The sequence below is a fragment of the Callospermophilus lateralis genome, chromosome 7 (assembly GCF_048772815.1).
Source record: "Callospermophilus lateralis isolate mCalLat2 chromosome 7, mCalLat2.hap1, whole genome shotgun sequence".
Classification (NCBI taxonomy): Eukaryota; Metazoa; Chordata; class Mammalia; order Rodentia; family Sciuridae; genus Callospermophilus; species Callospermophilus lateralis.
This window is the reverse complement of record NC_135311.1, coordinates 3,778,932-3,789,082: the sequence shown is the minus strand read 5'-3', so window position 1 is coordinate 3,789,082 and position 10,151 is coordinate 3,778,932. Positions and strand designations below refer to the sequence as shown.

Genomic DNA, 10,151 nt, shown 5'->3' with positions numbered 1-10,151 from the left:
AAAAGAGCCTCAGACAAGACTAAAAATGAACTGTGAGGTTAAGACTCTGGAAAACACAATCTGCTTCCTGATGCAGGCAGTAAGTTCTTTGGGCTTGTTTCTTGCCTTTGTTTCCACTTATTGAAAGTTTAGGCTGAACCACATGGAATTACCATTTTTAGATGTGGTCAGATGGTCAAATACTGACAGTTTCCTATGGCTCAGTCTAGTGACTTAGGAATATCCTGGTGGTACCCTACTGGTCATTATTCCACAGCCAGAAGATCACCTGAGTCCTGGGATGGCCACACCAGAGGAAGCCCCCAGTCCTGGAAGCTGTCTCTAGTGCCCACCTGTAGCCCCCAGCTGCAGCAAAGGCCCAGCAGATGTGAGTGGGGCAGCTCAGAGGTGAAGCAGGAGCTCCTTCTCCCCGGAAATTCCCGGAGAGCTTAATGCTTAGAGGTGAATAAAATGGTTAATTTAAAGTTCTATATGTATACAAATCTGAAGTTCTATATATACATATAAAATTTTAACTACATATATTACATATTTTTTAACAACAACTTTAAAATTTATCAAGCCAATGAATTGGGCCATATGGGAAGCCAGAGAGGGCAGATGGGGGCCCGTCTAAAACAACTCACTCTCAAGGGAACCAATTCACTGCAAGAGACCAGCATCAATCCCTTCCAAAGGCAGTGCCCCCAGTGACCTAATTATCTCCCACTTCCCCTCTCCCTTAAAGTTTCCACTCCCCTTACACACCACGCTGGGCACCCAGAGGCCAGCTTGTGGGGATACACTCAAATCTGAACCAGAGCAAAAGTTACCGGGTAAATGCTATATGTGTTTAATGTTATTGTCACTATTGTTTTCTTCTACCCACATGGATTTGGAGCCAGGTCAGCATACTTTTAAATCCATGAAGTACATAAAAATGTGTTATATGTTTGGAGCTTAAATATTATAAGCATAGCTATAGTCAAGTAACTTATATCTGGACGCAATGACACACATGTAATCCCAGTAGCTCAGGAGCCTGAGGCAGGAGGATTGCAAGTTCAAGGCCAGCCTCAGCAACTTAGTGAGACCCTTTTTCAAAATTTAAAAAAATTTTTTAAAAGGGCTGGGGATGTGGCTCAGTGGTTAAGCACCGATAGGTTCAATCCCTGGTGCCAAAAAAATAAATAAAGGAACTTATAAACCAACCAAGACCATCATAATCAACAGAAAAATGCCTCATGAATAAATACTTCAAAACATTTTCCAAGAGATTCTACCATTTCTAGTTGACTTATTCCCATTTCTGACTCCACTAGTGAAATCATGCCAGCCAGGCAGAAGAACAGTCATAGTCAAGTCGCTCTTTTTTGGTTCTTCACACACACGGACCCTTAACTATGGTATGTGAGCCTAGAGAGGAAGTGCAGAGGTGAGAGGGTGTTCCCAAAGGCTGCTGTGCTAATGCAGGAGTGTTCAGAGGTGACATGATTAGGAGAGCTGTAACCTAATCGGTCCATCTAGTTTGAGTGGCTGGCTGGGTGGGAATTATGGGCAGGGGCGGGCATAGCTGGATCCCGTGGCCTGCAGCCCCTCTCCTTTCCGTCCTCTGCTGCTTCCCTCTGCCATGCTCTTTTGCTATGAAATACTGCCTCACTTTGGGTCCAAAGCAATGCAGTCAGCCCAACATGAGCTAAATCTCTGAAACCAGGAGCCAAAATAAACTTTCTCCAAATTGTTTATGTCAGGTACTCTGGTCACAGCATCCCAAAGCTGACCAACCCAGAAGAGGATGATGTGCACCAGGATTCTAGGGTCTTTCTAAAAGAAAAAGGACAGAGATCTCAATATTCAAAAAATTGAAACATCTTCAGAAGTACCTAGCTGGCATGGGGGAGGGGGCGGGCAGAAAGAGTGGGCAAGAGTCAGAAGAAGTTTGGGAGTCAGGGCCATGAACTGGCCCTAAACAACTTAGCAAGATCCTGCTCAAAATAAAAAAAAATAAAGGGCTGAGGATGTGTCCCCAGAACACTGTTCTTGAATGGGCCCTAAGCCCTTTGGGGGGTGGCTTTGCAGCTTATATATCAAACCAGGGGTACCTTCTGTTAGGTCGGTATTCAAACCCTGAATGTTTTTTTTGTTTGTTTGTTTTTGTAGTGTTTTTTGTTGCTCAGATTAAACCCAGGGGCACTCTATGCCTGAGCTATATCTTCAGCCCTTTTTATTTTGAGACATGATCTTGCTAAATCGCCCAGGCCAGCCTCAACTTGCAATCCTCCTGCCTCAGCCTCCCAAGTAACTGGGATTATAAACACACATCACTGGTACATGCAAAATTATGAATAACACTAATGAAAATGAGGGTCTCCAAGGGCTCCCTAGAAGACATGCCAGGCCTTGAGCTGTGACAGTTCTCTGGTCTCCTGTAAGCTCTCACCCATCTGCATCCACTCCCTCTATCCAGAACAGGCCGATCTTGCCAAGTGATGGGGGGAAGGGAGAGAAGAGGGACAAAAGCTGAGGCATGTCAACATGGACATTAAAGATATTTTGTTTTGGCAGGGATGGGTACCAGGGATTGAACTTGGGCACTCAACCATTGAGCCACATCACCAGCCCTGTTCTGTATTCTATTTAGAGACAGTGTCTCACTGAGTTGCTGAGCACCTTGCTATTACTGAGGCTGGCTTTGAACTCATGAATCTCCTGCCTCAGCCTCCCGAGCTGCTGGGATTACAGGCATGCGCCATTGCGCCCAGCTTAAAGAAACATTTTTATGAGTAAGTATGAAGCAGAGTTAATGCACAGCCTTTGCTCAGCACAGCTGTTAGTGTCATGAATAGTCATCAGGGGAGAAGCATTGTTAAGATTATGAAGGGGCTATATTCAGAGCCTGTGAATGAAGCAAAGAAGAATTGGCCTGTTTTTTTTTAATATTTATTTTTTAGTTGTAGTTGGACACAATACCTCTATTTCATTTATTTGTTTTTATGTGGTGCTGAGGATCAAACCCAGGGCCCTGCACATAGGAGGCGAGCACTCTACCGCTGAGCCACAACCCCAGCCCCAGAACACTGTTCTTAAGCAGGTCAAGTCGACTTCAGTACAAGTGACTGTGAAACACATGATAACTGTGTTCCTTACAATGACAATTTGTTAGGCATTGTATAAGCACATTATTTGTGTCACCTCCTTTACTTCTTAGGTACTATTAGCCTCAATTTACAGGTGACTAAACTGTGTGAGGTTGAAGTAAATTTCCCAAAGTCACCCAGCTACCTGTGAAGCAGCTGCTCATTATTGCTGTTTTGCAGAAGCGGAAGCTGAAGCAAACCTGGGATTTGCATCCAGGTCCTTCTAACTCCAGGTTTCAAGTTTCGAACTCTGAGACTTACTATCCCTCTGTGATCATGCACTTGGACACAAAAGTGTGTAATGGTGCCAGGCATGTGGCACACACCTGTAAGCAGGAGGATTGCAAGTTCAAAGCCAGCTTCAGCAACTTAGTGAGGCCGTAAACAATTTAGCAAGATCCTGTCTCAAAATAAAAAATAAAAATAAAGGGCTGAGGATGTGGCTCAGTGGTTAAGCACCTCTGGATTCAATTCCTGATACCAAAACAAAAAAAAAAAAAGGTATAAAATGGTATAATGGAGTAAGAAGAGAGAGATCTTGGAGAACAAATGTTTCCTTTAATTTATTTATTATTTATTCATTTATTTTGAGATAGGATTTCACTCTGTTGCCCAGGCTAGCCTCAAACACTTAGACCCAAGTGATACTCATGCCTCAGCTTCCAGAGTAGCTAGAACTACATATGGGCGCACCTCTGTGCCTAGCCTGGACATTTCCTTTATCACTGTACTCATGGCCAGAGTTTGCAAGCTTGAATTTTGAAAAAAATTGTTTTATTAAAAAAGATACCCAATTCAGAAATTGATAAAGTTTTGATAATAAAGTAAATTTTAATAGTGGTATATCATTAGTGTTCATTTTATGATCAGAAAAAAAACCTCTGAAATAATACCAGTTACAGAGCCAGGCATGATAGGCACACCTGTAATCCCAGCTATTTGGGAGGCTGAGGCAGGAGGATCATTAACTTGAGGTCAGCCTGCACAACTCAGCAAGACCCTGTCTCAAAAATAATAATAGCCAGGTACAGATGCACATATACAGCGACTTGGGAGGCTGGAAGCAGAAGGATTGCAAGTTCAAGCCAGCCTCAGCAACTTAGTGAGGCCCTAAGCAACTCAGTGAGACCATGAAATACTTTTAAAAGCACTAGGGATTCGAGTGAGTAGTTAAGTGCCCCTGGTTTCAATCCCTGGTACAAAAATAATAATACCAGTCAGACAAATAAAAGTGTAAAGGACTGACGGTGGGTGTCATAGAGCTGTAGCTAATTGTCTTTAGTTATAAATTACAGGATACAAGTGAAATAAAGGTTCTGAGTAAGGACACAGCACAGGAGCTGTTGATTCCCTCTGAACTCCCTTACTGCTCTTCAGAAAAAATAAGTCCACCACTGCAAGGAAAGATGAATGTGATAAGTAGTGGGAACGCAACTCAGAAGTAATATCCACCCCACTCAGATCTAGGCTATGGAGGAAAAAAGGTCTCCCTGAAGTCGCCCACCTCCTCCCCTTTAGCAGCTTTCTGAAGAATTCAGGGTAGCACTGCAAAATGAGCACCACATTCATGCCTTTCTCCTCAGCTTCTCTCTACTTCACCCCTAACTCCCAAAACACCGTCTTAGACTCAAGATTGTCCCCTTCGCCATATTCCTCCCATTCCTGATCAAAATCTACTAATTTAAACTGAGAATAACTAAAAGCTGCTTCATTGAGACCCTTCGCAGGACGACATAGTTTAAAAGAGAAGTGCTGGGGGTGTAGCTCAGTGATAAGAGTGTTTGCCTAGCATGCACAAAATCCTGGGTTGGCTTCCCAGCACCATCAAACCAAAAATAAAAGGAGAGAGTGAGAGAAACAAAATTTGAAACTGTGAAGAACATGTTGCAATGGTTGCTATGATGAGCGTGGTGTGATAATTGTCCCTAAACTCAGCCCAGGTTTCCCCCACATGTAAATTGTGCACCATCCTCCTTGGAAGGTATGGCTGTGTACCGTGGTATTATGTGAGTCAGTGTGTAGGGTCTGTTTTGTTTTTGTATCAGGGATTGAACCCAGGGGCACCTAACCACTGAGAAACACTACCTGCTTTATTTATTTATTTATTTACTTACTTACTTATTTATGACAGGGCCTTGCTAAGTTGCTGAAGCTGTCTTTCAATTTGCAATCCTCCTGCCTCAGCCTCTCCAGCTGCTGGGATTACAGTGTGCACTACCACGCCCAGTTATAGGTATTAATATAGGTGAATGTGTGTGCTTATGCTGATATGTAAGTGTAAAAAATTATTTGTTTCACGTATGTGTATATGTATATGTGCATGTATTTGTGGTTGAGACTGCATGCATGCACTGATGTGTGCATTGTAGATATATATGTGTACGCATGCACGTCTGCATACCTATTTATGTGCCACATGCATTGTGTATTTCTGAGTGTGTGTTCCATGTCTGTGTATGTGTGAGTCTGTCTCAGTGGTACCTGGTGAGGACATGTGCATGGCGGGCGTGGTGTGTGCATAAGTGTGTGCCTCTGGTAACTCTGGAGCCCCCATTGCTGAAGGTGGGCAGGGAATAGAGACCACAGCAAAGAGTCAGGCCACTCCGACTGGCAGGGTGCTGCAGAAGAAGCCAGGTGCCCTGGAACCAAGGAACTGCACCAGAGAAGAAGCCACAGCATCATTCTTTGCTGAAGGGGCACCAAGACCCAGTGGCACTGCTGTGTGTTCAGTACTCAGCCATGGAAAAACTGTTCTCCTCACCCCCCGACACACTGTGGGAGTTGTCGTCGCAGCTTTCTGAGCCTCAAGGGCTGCCTCTCTGCCTCTTGGCGTTCCACTGATGGGAATTCAGTTTCAGCTGTGCAGGGGAAGGGCCTTAGGTCCCTCTGTCCCTACACAGTTCCCTGCCTGTTCTCTGCTGAGAGTCCCTTCCTCTGCCCTGTAACCACACCAGCCTCTTGGAACCAGCACCTGCTTCTCAGCCACCCACTAGCACCCTAGGCACAAGCTTCCTCTACCACAGCCCTGGGTTACTCTTTACCCAGCCCTGCCACCCATGGTGACCATTTCTGGCTCCTACCCTGTGCCCCACGTGTGGTCAAAACAATCTTTTCCCTGATCTTGACTGGTCTCCAGCCAGCTGGACTGTCTGAGGTTGGGCTTCTGCCCTTCCCTAAGCTTCCCATTATCACTTCCCACCCACAACAAAGACCAAAAATCTCAGAAACAAGATGGAGCAAAACCCAGAGGTAATTAAAGCCAACTCATTCATTCATTTATTTCAAAACATGAAAACTATTTTCCTTTCCAAATTGTCTACTGTGGGCATCCAGGTGTAAAACGAGTCTTGGGAAGGTCCCTCCTAAAGGGAACCAGGAAAAGATAATTAATCTGGGAGTGTCAGCTGAGATCTGGTACAGACAGCAGCAGATTCTGTACCTTAGGAGAGTGTTGGAAGGGAAAGGGCCCAGGAATGAATTTAGTAGCAAGTGGCATGACCATCAGCCAACACAGGACAAGACCCAATCAGAGACTTGCAATGTTTTTATAAATTAGTTGCAACATCTAAAGGTTACAAGGTTTCACATAAAAGTCTGGATTTATGCTGCCTTTTCTTGAAATGTCAGAAGAGCTGGCAACTGGGCCTGCATTCCATCATGGAGACTCCTGAGGGGTGTGGAGCCAGGGTGGCCTGTTCTCAGTGCCCACCTCCTCTTTTATGCAGAGCTACTCCTGCCCAACTGGCTCAGACAGGCCAACTAACTAAGCTCCCCAAGAGCTGGGCACAGAGGTGCATGCCGGGAATCCCAGCTACTTGGGAGGCTGAGCAAGGAGGATGGCGGGGGCGGGTGCACAGCCAAACTCCCCTGAGGGAGAGGCAGGCCTTGGAAGAAGTCTGGGTATCAGCCATGGACTGACAGGGTCATGCACCATCCAGGAGACCTCCGGAAATGACTCAGAGTGAGCCTACGGAGTCACATGTTCATCAGGAGGGGATCTGAGTCCAGCAATGGCATCTGGGAAGTTCATTCTTCATCCAGAAAGGCCATTTAGGGGTTAGCCTGGGGAAACCACTCCAAAGTCTGAAAACTTCAAGTCACAGCAGGGAGTCAGCCAGCCTACAGGAGGGGCCACTGCCATCTGCCAGATCTGAGAGGGGCTTCCAGGGCCACCCAAGATGAGGAGGACTTTCTCAGATATCTGGAAATCTAATGATTTTCCTTAGTGATTAATATCTTTAGACCAAAAAAAAAAAGGTCCCGTGAATTTGTTTGAGGGGCAGCAAGGAGGACAGATTAGGGACTCTAGTTACTACTCCACAGTCAGCCCCGTGTGGGAATAGAACCCCAAAACATACTGAACCGAGAGTGAGTGAGATCTGGGATGAGGGACTGCTGTGCCGAAACCCCTGAGTCCTCCATTGATCCTGTTGCTTCACTCCAAGCCACAGAAGTCTCTCCTGCAGCGGCCGGCTGGAGCCAGACCCCTCGACCACGGACAAGAGCTGATTGTGCACATGGCTTCCCAACCTCACAGCCAAGGTTCCTGACTGCATACTGGGAATTTGAAATCGGCCATGGTGGCAAATGCTACATCCGGGCCCACCGCCACCACCACCAGCACCTTATCCCCGACCCTGAAGCAGACTGTCAAACATGTCCCAGAACACCACTGCTGCATCTCCTATGAACCACCAGTCAGGCTAGGCCCAGGATGAGCGGGGTACAAGTCCTGTCTCATCAAGAGAGGCCCCCAAGTCAGGTACGCTGGTCACGCTTATAATCCCAGCGGCTCAGGAGGCTGAAGCAGGAGGAATATGAGTTCAAAGACAGCCTCAGCAATTTGGTGAGGCCCTAAGCAACTCAACAAGACCTTGTCTAAATAAAATATAAAAGGCTGGGGATGTGGTTCAGTGGTTAAAGACCCCTGGGTTCAATTCCTGGTGCCAAAAAGAGAGAAGAGAAAGAAGCCCCCAAACTTAACACTTACCCAAGGGCTGCCCGCTAGAAATGCACCAGGCAGAGCAACAGACTCAACCAGAATCTGGCACTGCCACATCACTATTTGTAATTGCTTCTCCAAGGAGCCCAGGCTTTTCTGTGAGGGGAGTTTTCTTTGCTTTCCCTGAGTTAAATTCTTACAGATGGAAAAGGCCTGGGCCAAAGCTTCTGCTGCTGTCACAGCAGTCAGGAACCCCCATGAAAAGCAGGACCCTTTAGGATTAAGGGAATAAGGACCCTGCCAGCTCTCAGTCCTCGGGGGTAAAGAGCCACACCAGAAAACTAGGAGTTAAAAGTGCACCCGTCCTCAAGGCTATGGGTGTGAGATAAACAGTAGGAGACAGGAGGCTGGGAGGGTCAGTGCAGCTCCTGAGACTATGTGGTCAGCTCAGGCCAGACAGAGCGAGGTCTGCACTATGTGAAACTAGGACGTCAGACACTTTCCCAGGTGACAGAGTGAATTCCTAGTGGTGAAGGGGAATGACTGGGCAGAATGGTCACTGAAATCATGCACAGTTACACGTCCCTTATTATCACAGCAAAACGCACACCTTCAGGTTGAGGTTTAAGATGGTAATGAGACATGTGACCTGTGAAGAAACATGATGGAGAACACAGGTACACCTGAGGTCCCACCTCTCCATGGGTGACATCGAGAGGCCAGGTTCCTGCCTACACACAGATGCCATCAAGGCTATTCCTCCGTGTACTTTTCGGGACTCAGCCTGGAATTTCTGTTCCCTGTTTGCTGCCTCTTCTCGCTCTAACAGAAGCCCTTAATAAAAACCTTGTCTGTGCTTAAATTCTTTCCAGGAGCATTGATAGTTTCTACAACCTGGATCTTGGAACCCAAGTTCTATAGCATAATAAGACTCATTGAAACATTAGCTGAGTGTCCCTCCACCTCTGTGGATAGCTGACCTCTCAGTCCACATCTAGGAAGGGCTTCGTTTTACAAAAAGAATCCATAAGACGTGTGGAAGAGTGAAGAATAAGAAGGAAAAAAAAAAAAAAAGAGTTGGAAAGGGGGGAAGGAGCCGTTTCTCCATGACCCTAGTCTTTCTCATCCTGGATTACTTCAGACAGAGTAACCGCTCCATTCTCTTCCAGCCTCCTCATTCAGAGCCACTTCTCCCAGCGCGCTCTCTAATTCCCTCCAATCTGTCATGCCCTCGCTGCCACTGAATCTGCTGTCCCACGTCACAGACATCAGTAGAGCCTCGCTTGTTTCCTCCCTCCGGATGCTCTCCCCCATCAGCTGGGAAGGGAGGATTGGCTGCCTCAACTCTCGTCAGCCCCGCAGTTTCCCTGCACTCCCCTGGACCCGTCGCTGGCCCAAACAAGGTGACCTTCAACTCAAGGAAGATAAAAGTGAAACAAGAAAGGGAATGTAACTGTACTGTGTAGCAAGACCAAGAACAAAATTTACATAATGACGCAAATACCTGAAAGTCGATTTAACCAAAAACTCTGAAACTGAAGTGGGAAACTGTTACACCCCTACTTCAGCAAAAGGAGATTCGGATTCCCCTGGAGTGTACACCCTGCAGGGAAAACCTGCCAGCCTGGTGACAGCCAGCTCCTGGGTGGCTCTTGAGCCATGAGATGTTGACTTCCACAGTATCTAAGGAGCCCCAGCTTCTTCCCCTTGCCTCCAAGTCCTCTTCAGCCCATCCACTTTTGTTGTTTTTTTTTTTTTTAAACTAGGGATTGAACTCAGGGACACTTTACCATGGAGTGACTTTCTTTCTTTCTTTCTTTCTTTTTTTTTTTTTTTTTTGTGGTGCTGGGGATTGAACCCAGGGCCTTGTGCATGCAGGGCAAGCACTCTACCAACTGAGCTACACCCCAGCCCCCACTCCATCCCCCCTTTCTAAGATGCTTCTTTTCTCTCCTGTGTCCCCCTCAAGCCCAAATCAAGGACCAAACAAAGAGGCCAGCCAAGGGAACAAGGGATACCCAGTACCAGGGGAGGCTGGGGCAAGGCCAAGACCCAGGGACCATCTCCAGCCAACTGCTGCAGAAGACACATGG

The 10,151-nt window shown here is 46.6% G+C and overlaps 1 non-coding gene across 1 annotated transcript; it reads right to left on the bottom strand.

Moving 5' to 3' along the window:
- Nucleotides 1–9,895: 9,895 nt before the first annotated feature.
- On the bottom strand, nt 9,896–9,968 carry Trnaa-ugc (transfer RNA alanine (anticodon UGC)). Its single transcript has one exon. It is a non-coding gene; the product is annotated as a tRNA-Ala (tRNA).
- Nucleotides 9,969–10,151: the final 183 nt, after the last annotated feature.